Here is a 13,906-nt window from a genome sequence, read left to right on the forward strand (position 1 = left end):
TGGTGGTTTCCAAGTGGTTTGAGGTTTAGAAAAGCTAGAAGAGATTGTTTTCACTGAAAAGTTGCTCGGTAAGTGAAATTTTATGTTTTATGAGGTTTTTGTTGTTCTTGGAGTACAAAATGATTTTTGGTTATTTTATTGAGTTTATGAGAGGGCAGAATACTCGCTCTAACGACCATCAGGTGATCGCTTTCATAGACATCGCGTGCTCGGGCCACTTCTAGGTTAAACCTCGTGAGGTAACTCTTTAGTGACTCATTTTGCTGTTGTCAGACATTGGTTAAGGTCGAGGCCTCGGGCCTAATGCAAATCATAGCCTTAAATTGTTTCTTAAAGTCACTAGATAATTGATCCCAATACGAGATCAAATAATTTCGCCCTAAATAAATATTTTTGGTAATTTCCAAGATCATCACCCAAATTAAATGAGTCTCCACGCCTATTCAAATATTTATAAACATATCTACCCTCTTATAAACTCAATAAAATAACCAAAAATCAGTTTGTACTCCAAGTACAACAAAAACCTCATAAAACATAAAATTTCACTTACCGAGCAACTTTTCGGCGAAAACAATCTCTTCTAGCTTTTTGAATTTTGATGAGAGCTTATCTATGGCGTTTTTTTAAAGATATTTCTTGGTGGTTTCCAAGTGGTTTAAGGTTTAGAAAAGCTAGAAGAGATTTTTTTCGCCGAAAAGTTGCTCGGTAAGTGAAATTTTATGTTTTATGAGGTTTTTGTTGTTCTTGGAGTACAAACTGATTTTTGGTTATTTTATTGAGTTTATGAGAGGGTAGATATGTTTATAAATATTTGAATAGGCGTGGAGACTCATTTAATTTGGGTGATGATCTTGGAAATTATAATTTTATCAAAATCTGTATATGATAACTTTGTGATGAATTATGTTGGTATTTGGGATATATGGTTATGGCAGTTTATTTGATGTTGATTATTGATTGATTTGATATTTGGGGATAGCTAAAATTAAGGGGAAGCTCTATCAAAATTTCTCCAAGTGTCTAAGATAAATTTAACGCTCGATCTAAGTGGTTAAGTGTAATGACCCAACTATTTCTAAGACCTTGGACCATTAGATCTACTATACATAGCTACTATTTTGGGAAAGATACATAAAAAATAATATAACTTTATTAAATCTCGAAATATTGTATCAAATACATAATAATAGAAAATATGGCATGAGTACCCATTGTTTAAAACATAAAACATAATTTTAAACTAAAGAAAATTGTTTACAAAACTAAATGCGGAAAAACATGATTTAAAAGACTAAAAATAAATAACTTCATCCTCGATCGACACGCAGTCCACACATTCCATCCATCCTCAACACACAAGCCAAGCTACCAAGAATACTTCCGCCTTCCATATTCATTTTCCTGCATCACACTAAAAATAAAGGAATGAGCCTAATGCCCAGCAAGGAAAAACTACTAACACCATAAACATACACATAAAATCATATCATAGCATATGAAAAAAAAACATATCATAAACATATACTATAAGCATGTTATAACATATACTATAAACGTATTATAACATATACTATAAACATATTATAACATATTCCATATAAGACTATACTAATAATGGCCATTATGACATGTGAGAAACCATCTACGTCCCCTATCTAATATTTGAGGTAGGTTACATCACATGTGGTGTATGATAACCCATCTACGTCCCCTGTCTAATATTTGAGGTAGGGTAAATCATAACATATTAAACATAAACTTATCATAACATATTATTCATAACATAAAAGCATAACATATCATACAAACATAAAAGGTCTAGCCTATTTTCCTTACCAACACCGGGATATTTGAGAACAAAGACGGGATTTGGAACACTCCTAAAACCAACAATATAAATGGTGAGTATTTCTAAAGAATAAAGAATGAAAAGACTAGAACTAAACCACCAAGAGAAAACTTACCGAAAAGACACCTTAAGTTCAAAGAACTTAAAAATCTAACCACAAAACCATAACAAAAGTTAGAACTTGAATGAAAACTAAAGAAACTAAGGAATCAAATAGGATTGAACTTAAGAATAAGGGTACCTTTGTTGACCTTATAGATTGGCCTAACTCCAATACCGAAATACTCTAATCCTTATGTTGACGCGGTTCTTCGGCAACATGAAATTAAGAGAAGAAGAGAAAGGGATTAGTGCTGAATATAGAACCGTAACAGATATAAGATCTTAGAGAATGAAATAGGTGACTCAAGACACGTTTTTAAGTGGTTCAAAGGTTAAAATCCTTCTACTCCACTAGTCAATATTATTGATATATTCTGGATATTTGGTTACAAAGCATATATATCTTTTCAGAGATTATATTTTCCAACCCTTATCAACTCCCAGGGTCTCCATATTTATAGGAGAAGGCACCTGAAAGTTGGTAAGGAGGTCATCCCGTGACCTTCTTAGTTGTCATATCAACTCTGTGACATTCATGATTAATTCCTAAACCTGACACATAAATATGGTCAAATCGATAGGTAAGGAGATAATGGGCCGCACGGCCCGACCCAGCCGTGGGTGTCTGAACACGCACGTTCCTGCTGCGTGTCTGAGAAGTCAGGGAGATATCGGACACGTGATTTCAGATACATGCACGTTTATCTTGCGTGTGTTGACTTTACAAGGGGTCATAGCTCCATATCTAGCTCGTCCCACGAGCTGTGCCTCTGACCCCACCTTTGGCCTTCCGACTTTTTGCCCCAGCCTTGGGGGTCTGGGTGAGTCCTTGAGGATTCCTAGATCTAAGGGGGTAAGACCTCCAGACAGGAGCTCCGGTCTGGGGGATGTTTACGGACTAACCATGATTAGTTCGAAGCTCGACCTGCTAATCAGCCCGTGGGAAAATCAGGGCGTACATCTGCCCCCCAAGCTCCTGCTCGTGGTATATGACGTCGTATATAAGACCACAGTAGGGGCTTTTAGACTTCCCCACAAACTCTTCGCATTCCACTCTTTATGCAGGCGCCTGATACATGACACATCGTGGGTGGTGACGGTACATCTTACGAGAACTGCATTTAATGGCCTAGCCTATGCCCAGCCGTCGTTTCATATTTTGAGTGGAAGGCCTCAGATCCCTCATCAAGGCCATCCAGGAGCCTTCTACACGTGATCCTTCACGCATATAAAAAGGGGGTGGCCACCCTACGCACGGGTCACCCCTTCATTCAAAATTTTCCAAATCTCTTTTTTTCTTCCCTCTCCATACTTCAGAAGAACGAAACCCTTGACTCTGTTGCTGCCATTTTCATCATTCAAAAAGCTTAGGCGCACGAGTTTCTTCGAAGCTTTGGAAACTACTACACCGACGAAGCTCCTACCAACGCAACACTCTCGTCTACCTCCCAGTCATACACTGTAAGTTTCCTGACCCTGTGTACTTTGAAAACATGCTACTGTAGCTTAGGTAAAAATTTTACTGTAGCTGCATGCAAGGGTTTGCTGAGTTTTGTGGATATGGAGGGTGACAGCCTTTTTTAGGTCTTAGCATATTCGTTGTAGGAAATCGCTTTAGAGTAAGGGTTTCAGGATACTTTTTCTGGAAAAAATTATGGGTAGGAGTTTTGGGAATTTTCGGGTGCAAAACCGGGTAGCTTAGGGAACACGCCTCATAAGTGGTTTTGCAATTTTCTGCCCACTGAAACTTTCCCCCCAAGGAAAATTCTATTCTGAACCTCCTGACACACGAATTCCGAGTAATCGGGGTTCTGTTGGGGGTATAGGCGCGTGTTCACTGAACCGCGTGGTTCCACTCTCCACGGGCTGGGCTTACCTCAGCTCGTGCAAATAATAATTGCTTCTTCCTCCTACTAGGGTCGCCTTTTCTAAAGTGTTTTCTTTTGTTCATTAGGCGACCAAATGGCTCCAAAAAGGAATCTCCCCCAGAAGAACGTTGGAAGCTCGGCCCCTCAGTAGGAGAAAGGAAAGGCGGTGATGCCTAGCTCCCCGATCCCCCGTTTCGGGCCGGCTGTGGAAAAGGAGGTCGAGGTGGCTCCAGACGCATTCTTCGAGGCGGAGAGAATCGTCTCAAAGATAACTGACCAGACAAAGATTAACAAAATCTTCCTCACTCACAACATTGCACTGGGGAAAGCCTCCGTCATCGCCCGACCTGCTGCGGAGGGCGAGCGGAGCTGCTCGCCGCTCGACGAGTCGTTCGCGGCCTGGAGCGGTGAACACTTTAAGGCAGGGGCCTTCCTTCCACTAGATCAGTACTTCGCTGATTTCCTGAACTACGTGGGGTTGGCCCCATTTTAGCTCCCCCCCAACTCCTACCGTCTGCTGGCAGGGTTGAGGTACTTATTCCAGAAGCATGAGTGGGAGGTCCCCACTCCTGCGGTTATTTTATATTTCTTTTGCCTCAAAGCCAGCCCGGACCAGCGAGGGCGAGGCGACAGGTTCTACTATTTAACCCATTTTCCTAATACGGCGGCGGTCATCGAGCTGCCCAGCCACCCTAATGACTTCAAGGACTAGTTCTTCATGTCAACTGGGTTCCGGAACTGCGAGCACCACTACTTCAATCGTCCTCATAAGTGCTCTCTGACCCTAGCTCGTGTGTTTAAATATCACTTTAGCTCCTCCTGTACCCATTTCTGACTTAAACCCATCACGCAGCCATCTTCGCGAGGACCGAAAAGTCCGTGACCCTCGGGGGCCAATATGACACGCTGGCGGGCTTGCCCCCCAGTGAGAAGGATTATTACGTGCTCGTGACGGACGAGACGATGGTGTTCTGCAAACTGATTTTTTCGAATCAAACCCTGAACCTAAAGAGGCCCCGGGGGCCGCCCCCAGCTCGGGACACCAGACCTGTCATCGTGGAGGAGGTCGCGGGAGAGGAAGACAAGGAGGACGAGGCGGCCGAAGTTTCGCTCGTTAGGAACAGAAAGAGGACCTTGGAGGTCGCCCAGAGGATGGGCGAGGAGAGGGTCCAAACCGGAGCATCCGCGGGTCCTTCTGGCCAACGTAACTCTTACTTGTTTAGGAGTCTAGATAGGGCCACTGCAGACCCCCGGCTGGCTAAGTTCAATCCTAGGCAGCTCGTCCATCGTCACAGGAGCGATCCGGACCTGAACACGCTCCTGCTCCATTGTGTCGACCGGCTCGTGCTGGACCACCAAGAGAGCCGGCCTAGGGGTACCGTAGTATTAGACAATACCTTAGCCTTTAGGTCGATCCTATTCGAGGAGTATGGGACCAACCTACGTACATGGCCATCACTCCAGAGGGGTATCTATGCTCCGGGGCTTAGGCAGTATGTAGAAGAGTCTTGCCCTGAGTTAGAACCGGACCCAGAACTTGTGCCTGTTCGGGAAATAATCGTCTTAGGTTCTTCTAGCTCGGGGGGTAGGGCTCCCTTAGTATTCGTATACTTTTTTAGTGTTAACCTTTTGTCTTTATCTCTGTATGATTGCTAACTTGTAATAACCATGTTTTTTGTTTGACAGAAGAGATGTCTCAGCCCGAGGATAGCTTGCGGGGCGTAGTCTTCGGGGGGAACCCCTCAGCCGGGCCAAGACAAAAAAGGCTCTGGGGTTCCAAGAGCACTGCTGGGGTCTCCACCAAATCTCCGGCAAAGGAGAAGGAGAAAACCCCGTCAGCCCAGGTCGCAGGGGCGATCCTTCCTGCTGCCGGAGCAGGACAAATACCTCCACCGCCTCAGCGAACTCCGTCTGTCACCCATGATGTAGGAATGGAGATCGGGACTCCACCTATGGTGGCCTCCGATGTACGCATCCCGGTCAATCCCCAGGACCTGGAGAAGATCCCAGAGGCCTTCCGGGGAACGGTGTACGAATCGGCGAACTACGCCGTTAGCCATATCTATAAGTTCACCGAGAAGGAACTCCGGACTATTGAGACAATGAGCCCGGTTGACGTTATGGAATCTTCAATGAGCATGACCCTAACGGTACGCTGCCCTATTCTTTTAAAGCTTTTACCATTACACTCTGCCTTATTTTTCCTCTGAGCCAACTTATCTTTCATTTCTCGCAGGGTGTCGTCATCCTTCACCGGAGCATCATCAGGGCCAGAACTCAGCTCGATCACATGAAGACCGAGCACCAGGCCACCCTTAAGGAGTTTAAGGTGACTAAGGATGCCTTGGAGACCTCGAAGGTCGAGTTGGAGAAGACCCAGGTCGACTTGGAGAAGACCCGCTTGAAGGTCCAGGAGCTCGAGACCTCCCTTGCCACCTCGCAGGCAGGCCTCGAGGCAGCAAAGACTGAGATCCAGGCCGCCCAGGCCGCCCTGGAGGCCGAACGGACCACCTCGGATTAGTCCATGCAGGATCTGTTCTATCACTGTTGGGTCTACAATCCGGAGGCTAACTTCTCTTTCATGCCACCGAGTCTCTGGGCGCGCTTGCTGGTGAAGTTCCAAGATCGCCTCGACAAGGAGGCGCCGCCTTCGGAGACTGGGGAAGCCTCTGGTGCGGCGGAGCAGGGTGAAACAGCGACTTCCAAAGGGCCGACTGACGGAGCTTAGGGCGCTTTTTCTCTTTTTTATTTTATTTTTTATTTTGAAGTATTTTATGTAACCTTTGCATGAGGTGTTTCCACCTCGAGACAATTTGCCTTACACCTTTAACTTACGCTTTTTTTTTATGCTTTTGGCTACAATATATATATATATATATATTTTGAAAAACTTAGTTCGCGTTAACTTTTATCCATGTCTCGAGCTCTTTAAGAAGAACAACGAAAAATAGATTTAAATCAACTTCTAAGTTTTATGACCCGGTTAAAACCAGGAACTTATTTAGAAAACTTAGTTCGCGTTAACTTTTATCCATATCTCGAGCTCTTTAAGAAGAACAACGAAAAATAGATTTAAATCAACTTCTAAGTTTTATGACCTGGTTAAAACCAGGAACTTATTTAGAAAACTTAGTTCGTGTTAACTTTTATCCATATCTCGAGCTCTTTAAGAAGAACAACGAAAAATAGATTTAAATCAACTTCTAAGTTTTATGACCCGGTTAAAACCAGGAACTTATTTAGAAAACTTAGTTCGTGTTAACTTTTATCCATATCTCGAGCTCTTTAAGAAGAACAACGAAAAATAGATTTAAATCAACTTCTAAGTTTTATGACCCGGTTAAAACCAGGAACTTATTTAGAAAACTTAGTTCGCGTTAACTTTTATCCATATCTCGAGCTCTTTAAGAAGAACAACGAAAAATAGATTTAAATCAACTTCTAAGTTTTATGACCCGGTTAAAACCAGGAACTTATTTAGAAAACTTAGTTCGCGTTAACTTTTATCCATATCTCGAGCTCTTTAAGAAGAACAACGAAAAATAGATTTAAATCAACTTCTAAGTTTTATGACCCGGTTAAAACCAGGAACTTATTTAGAAAACTTAGTTCGTGTTAACTTTTATCCATATCTCGAGCTCTTTAAGAAGAACAACGAAAAATAGATTTAAATCAACTTCTAAGTTTTATGACCCGGTTAAAACCAGGAACTTATTTAGAAAACTTAGTTCGTGTTAACTTTTATCCATATCTCGAGCTCTTTAAGAAGAACAACGAAAAATAGATTTAAATCAACTTCTAAGTTTTATGACCCGGTTAAAACCAGGAACTTATTTAGAAAACTTAGTTCGCGTTAACTTTTATCCATATCTCGAGCTCTTTAAGAAGAACAACGAAAAATAGATTTAAATCAACTTCTAAGTTTTATGACCCGGTTAAAACCAGGATAGGACTTAGTTAACGTTAACCCTTATCCATATCTCGAGCTCTTTAAGAAGAGCAACGATCTATAGATAAGGATCAACATCTAAGTCATTAAGGAGACCTGGTTATATCCAGGTACCATATGCCCCCTAAGTAACTGGGAAAGGGTCTTTCGTGGTTACTTTAAGATTACACTTACAAATATGCGTAAAAAACTGATTTTTATTAATACATAAAAGGTGGCCCTCCAGGCCTTACAAGTGGATCATTGATAATACTTCTTTAAGTGGATGGCGTTCCAAGTCTGCGGGACCGCCCCTCCATCAAGTCGAGCTAACTTATAAGTTCCCTCCTTGATGACTTCGATGACCTAGTATGGTCCTTCCCAGTTTGGTCCCAAAACTCCATCTTTGGGATCCTTCCCGGCCAGGAAAACTCTCCTTAGGACCAAGTCGCCCATACCAAAGGCGCGTTTTTTGACTTTAGAGTTAAAGTAGCGAGTGATCTTCTGCTGATAATGGGCGAGCTGGAGTTGCGAATCCTCCCGCCTTTCGTCAACCAGATCGAGGGAATGGCATAGGAGCTCATGGTTCCGATCTTGGTCGTAAGACCGGACTCTATGCGACAGAACCTTAACTTCCACGGGGAGGACTGCTTCACTCTCGAAGGTTAGGTAGAAAGGAGTATGACCCGTAGGAGTCCGATGCGAAGTCTGGTATGCCCATAGGACCTGGGGGAGCTGTTCCGGCCAGACCCCCTTTGCTTCATCCAATCTTTTCTTGAGGCTCGCCTTTAGGGTCTTGTTGACAGCCTTGACCTGGCCGTTTGCCTAAGGATATGCCATGGAGGAGAAGCTTTTCACAACCCCGTGCCTTTCACAAAACTCGATGAACAGGTCGCTGTCGAACTGAGTGCCGTTATCGGAGACGATTTTCTTCGGCAGGCCGAATCGACAGATGATGCTTTTAATCACGAAGTCGAGTACCTTTTTCGATGTTATCGTCGCCAACGGCTCTGCCTCGGCCCACTTAGTGAAGTAGTCGATGGCTACCACGGCGTAACGGACCCCGCCCTTTCCGGTAGGTAGGGCGCCTACTAAGTCTATCCCCCAAACGGCGAACGACCAAGGGGCCGAGATCATTTTCAGCTCGACTGGAGGAGCTCGGGCAACCGCAGCTAATCGCTTGCACTTGTCGCACTTTCTCACATATGAGATCGAGTCTTTGGACAGAGTCGGTCAGTAATAACCTTGCCTGAGAACCTTTAAGGCCAAGCTTTGCCCCCCAGTGTGGTCTCCGCAGAATCCTTCGTGAATTTCCTGCAGGATGGCCTTCGCCTCACCTGGAAGAACGCACCGGAGGAGAGGTAGGGAGTGCCCACGTCGGTACAATACTCCATCGACTATCGTATATCTAGGAACTTGATACAGGACTCGCCGCGCGTCGTTACGTCCTTCAGCCAGCTTGCCCTCGACGAGATACTCAAGAATGTGGGTCATCCAGGTCGGCCTGGCGTCAATCATCTCGACCTCTGCCCGATCTCCTTCTATACTTGGTTTTTCCAAGAATTCTATTGGCACCAATCCCAGGGTCTCTGTCTCTCCCGAGGTGGCGAGCTTGGCAAGAGCATCTGCATTGGCGTTCTGTTCTCGAGGTATCTGTTCGATCGATCCTCGCTCAAATGCGGACAGCTCGGCTTTTACTTTCGCCAAATAGGCGGCCATCTTGGGTCCCCGCGCCTGATATTTGCCCAGAACCTAGTTTACCACGAGCTAGGAGTCACTGAAGCACTGGACGGAGCTCGCCCTTAACTCACTGGCTATCCTCAGCCCAACCAATAAAGCTTCGTACTCTGCCTCGTTGTTAGACGCCTTGAACCCGAACCTTAGCGCCGAGTGGAATCTATGCCCCTCGGGGGATATCAGAATGATTCCTGCCCCGGAGCCGTTCTCGTTGGATGAACCATCCACAAAGATCCTCCACAACGAATGGGGCGAGGTGACCTGAGGTAGGCCTTCTGACGGATCCTCCTGGAATCCTGTGCACTCTGCCACGAAGTCGGCCAAGGCCTGACTTTTTATGGCAGTTCGCGGAGTATAGAAAATCTCGAACTGACTGAGTTCGACCGCCCACTTTAACAAACTTCCCCATGCTTCAGGCTTTTGCAAAACCTGCCTTAGAGGCTGATCGGTCATGACGTGTACTGAGTGAGACTGGAAGTACGGCCTGAGCTTTCGCGAGGCCGTGATTAGGCAGAACGCTAATTTTTCCATCAGTGGGTATCGTGATTCTGCCCCGAGGAGTCTCTTGCTGATGTAATAGACTGGCTTCTGAACTTGGTCCTCCTCTCGTACTAGTATGGCGCTGGCCGCGTCCTCAGTGACGGCCAGGTAGAGGAAAAGAGGCTCTCCTGCCTTGGGCTTGGATAGCACAGGTGGTTCAGCTAGATGTGCCTTCAGATCGAGGAATGCGCTTTCGTATTCTACTGTCCATTCAAACTTCTTGTTTCCTCGGAGCAGGTTGTAGAAGGGAAAACACTTATCGGTTGACTCGGAAATGAACCGGTTGAGTGCTGCCACTCTTCCTGTGAGGCCTTGGACATCTTTCCGCGACCTGGGGGAAGGAAGCTCGAGCAGTGACCTGATCTTGTCGGGGTTTGCCTCGATTCCTCGGGTATTGACTATGAAACCCAGGAATTTCCCAGAGGCGACACCAAAAGTGCACTTCTGAGGATTGAGCCTCATGCCATATTCTCGTAGTATGTTAAAACATTCTTCCAGATCGGAAACATGGTTGTCGGCAGTCTTTGACTTGACAAGCATGTCATCAACGTACACTTCCATGTTTTTTCCGATCCGGTCCGCGAACATTCTATTTACTAGCCTTTGGTAGGTAGCTCCGGCGTTCTTCAGACCGAATGGCATGACCTTGTAACAATAGACATTAGTCGGGGTCATGAAGCTAGTGTGTTCCTGGTCCGCCGGATTCATCGCGATCTGATTGTAGCCTGAGTATGCGTCCATAAAGGACATGAGCTCGTGCCCCGCCGTGGCATCCACCAGCTGATCGATCCTTGGCAATGGAAAACAATCCTTGGGGCAGGCTTTATTCAGGTCGGAGAAGTCAATGCAGGTCCACCATTTCCCATTGGGCTTTGGAACTAGCACGGGGTTGGCGACCCAAATTGGAAATTTGGCTTCACGGATAAAGCCACATTTTTGGATCCAGGCCACTTCTTCTTCAAGGGCTTCAGCTCGGGTTGTTCCTAAACGTCTTTGCTTTTTGGACTTGGCAGGAATGCTTTTATCCAGATGGACCGTGTGCATGATGACACTCGGGCTGATCCCTACCATGTCCTCGTGCGACCATGCGAATACATCCAAGTTATTCTGTAGAAACGTAGTCAGCTTCGCCTTTCTCTTGTCACAGAGGTTTTTCCCGAGCTTGACCGTCCGTGATGGATTTTGTGGATCAAGGTTCACCTCCTCGAGCTCTTCAATAGACTGGAGCTCGGATCTGTCTTCGCCTACTCGGGGGTCAATGTCCTAACCCGAGGCGATCTTTTCCTCTTCGGCGCTCTGAGGTTTTTCAATCTCAGGATCAACCAAGGGTCCCTGAGATTCCTCTTCGCCCTGAATGGCCATTGCCATCTGCCCGGGTTTAGACTTTCCCTTCATGGAAATGCTGTAGCATTCCCTGGCAGCGAGCTGATCGCCCTTGAGGGTGCAGATTCCTGTTGAAGTAGGGAATTTCATGGCGAGGTGTCGAATGGAAGTGATAGCCTTGAAAGCTATGAGCGTGGGTCGGCCCAAAATGGCGTTATAGGCAGCGGAGCAGTCAATGACCACGAACTCGAGTAGTTTAGAGACTGTCCGAGACTCTTCTCCTAGGGTGATTACCAGCTCGACCGTCCCTATCGCTGTCGATCCTTCTCCCGAAAAGCCATACAGCATCATGGAGGTCGCCTTTAGCTCGGCGACGGTCAATCCCATCTTTTCTAAGGTGGATCAGAATAGGAGGTTCATCGAGCTTCCGTTGTCTACTAACACTCTCCTTACTTTCCGGTTGGCGAGCTGGACTGCTACAACCAAGGGATCATTGTGAGGGAACTTGACATGGCCTGCATCTTCCTCCGTGAAAATGATCGGTTGTCTTTCCAATCGCTGTTGTTTTGACTGACACTGCTCCGGGACGAACTCCACTCCATTGTGAGCCTTTAGTTCATTCACGTATCTCTTCTGGGGGCCTCTGTTCGTGCCAGCCATGTGCAGACCTCCAGAGATGGTGGATATCTTTCCTCCGACCACGGGGGGAGGGACGTCCTGATCTATCCGAGACACGGGCTGACTGGCTGGGGCTTCCGGAGCAGGTCGACCCGCTGGAACCCTGTTCCGTGAGTATTGAGCCAAGGGGCCTGCTCGGATGAGAGTCTCGATCTCATCTTTGAGATGCCTGCAATCGTCGATATTGTGGCTGACGTCGTTATGAAAACGGCAGAATTTGGAAGTGTCTCTCTTTCCCTTGTGGTGTTTCAATGGCTCCGGCCTCTTCCAGGGGACTCGAGTAGAGTTGGCTAGAAAGATACTTTCCCTGGACTGGGTGAGCTCGGTATATGTAGCGAACACGGGCTTAAACTTGTCTGCAGACTTATTCTTCTTTTGGCCATGCTGATTGTTTTCACTATTCCCCTTTCTTTATCTTCCGCCGGGCTGGTTATTCTGTGTGATGTCTGCGGTCGCTACCACGACCTCCGTCCCCACTCCAGCGGGCTGCTCGGGAACCTGGCTGGTTCCCGCGGCGGAGGCTTCAGCTTCTTCCAAATTTATCCATTCTTTGGCTCTGTTAAGGAATTCGTTAACCGAGCTGACTCCCTTCCTCTGTATATCCTTCCACAGGTCTCCTCCGATAGGGATTCCGGTCCTCATGGCCATGAGTTTGGAGCTATCATCTGCGTCCCTGGCTCGAGCAGTGACATTCACGAATCTGCTCAAGTAGGCTTTCAGTGTCTCACCGGGCTGCTGCCTCACGTTAGCTAGGGAATCGGCCTGGACACGGGCGGCCTGAGAGGCTCGGAATGCCCTTTTGAAGTTGGCTGAGAAGGTCTTCCAGGAGCTGATTGACTATCATTTACTCTGCTTGAACCACTGCCTAGCAGGTCCGGTCAGTGTGGAAGGGAAGATCAAGCATCTCAGCTCCGGGCCAATGTTATGGGCCATCATTAGGGTGTTGAACATCCCTAAATGGTCCGATTGATCTCCGTCCCCGTTGAACTTTGACAAGTGAGGCATACGGAAGCCAGATGGGTATGCCGTCACTGCTATGTTGGGGGCGAAGAGTTCCATCTCGTCTCCCGAATCATATTCGTCTTTTTCTTTTTCTGATAGGAGCTTCCTCATCAGTTCCTCCATCTGAGTTAGGCGCTTGAGGGTTTGGTCCTGAGATCCTTGGTTATTCCGGGGCTGCTCAACAGCTCCGGATCCATTGTACATATTAGGTGGGTTATTGCCCCTCCTATCTTGAGATAGGTTATTTGGGATATTCCCTCCGTTACGTACTTCGGATCGGGCCCCCCCCGAGCGAGCCTGACTACCATCTCCAGACCGATCCTCTCTGTGAGAGTTGAGGCGATCTCGAAGGTCGCCTCCCTGGGTGGTCTGGTGACTTTGTGCCGAACTTAGTCGCTGACGCAGGTCTCCTCCAGAAAGATCACTCCGGCGACTGCCGGTCCAATGACTCCTGCTGGATAGGCTCGGAGTCCGTCTTTGCTGGCGAGGGCCTAAGCTTTCTTCCGGCGCCCTGCTACGCCGGGAAGGTCCCGCTGATGGTGGGTTTCTCCTACTACTCTCGTAAGCTGGGATGTCTCGGACGGGCCGAGGAGGAGACGGATATCTAATTGGAGAAGGAGGATGCCTGACTGGGGAGGCGATCCTAGTTCCGTCTGGACGGATCAAATTTGGTGGGGGCCTTTCGGCCCTGCCAACTTGCTGGTCCCACGCCGGGCGATCTAGACGAGGCGCAGGACGGTCTTCAGGGACGGGCTGACGTCTCGGGCTCTCCCCGGATCTCCTTCGGGAATTTCCTCGAGCTCTTCTGGTCGTCCTCGAGGATGGTTGAGAGCTAGGAGTTGACGTCCTAACTGAACGGCTGTACTGCTGTTATCA

This window comes from Humulus lupulus, chromosome 7 (genome assembly GCF_963169125.1).
Source record: "Humulus lupulus chromosome 7, drHumLupu1.1, whole genome shotgun sequence".
NCBI lineage: Eukaryota > Viridiplantae > Streptophyta > Magnoliopsida > Rosales > Cannabaceae > Humulus > Humulus lupulus.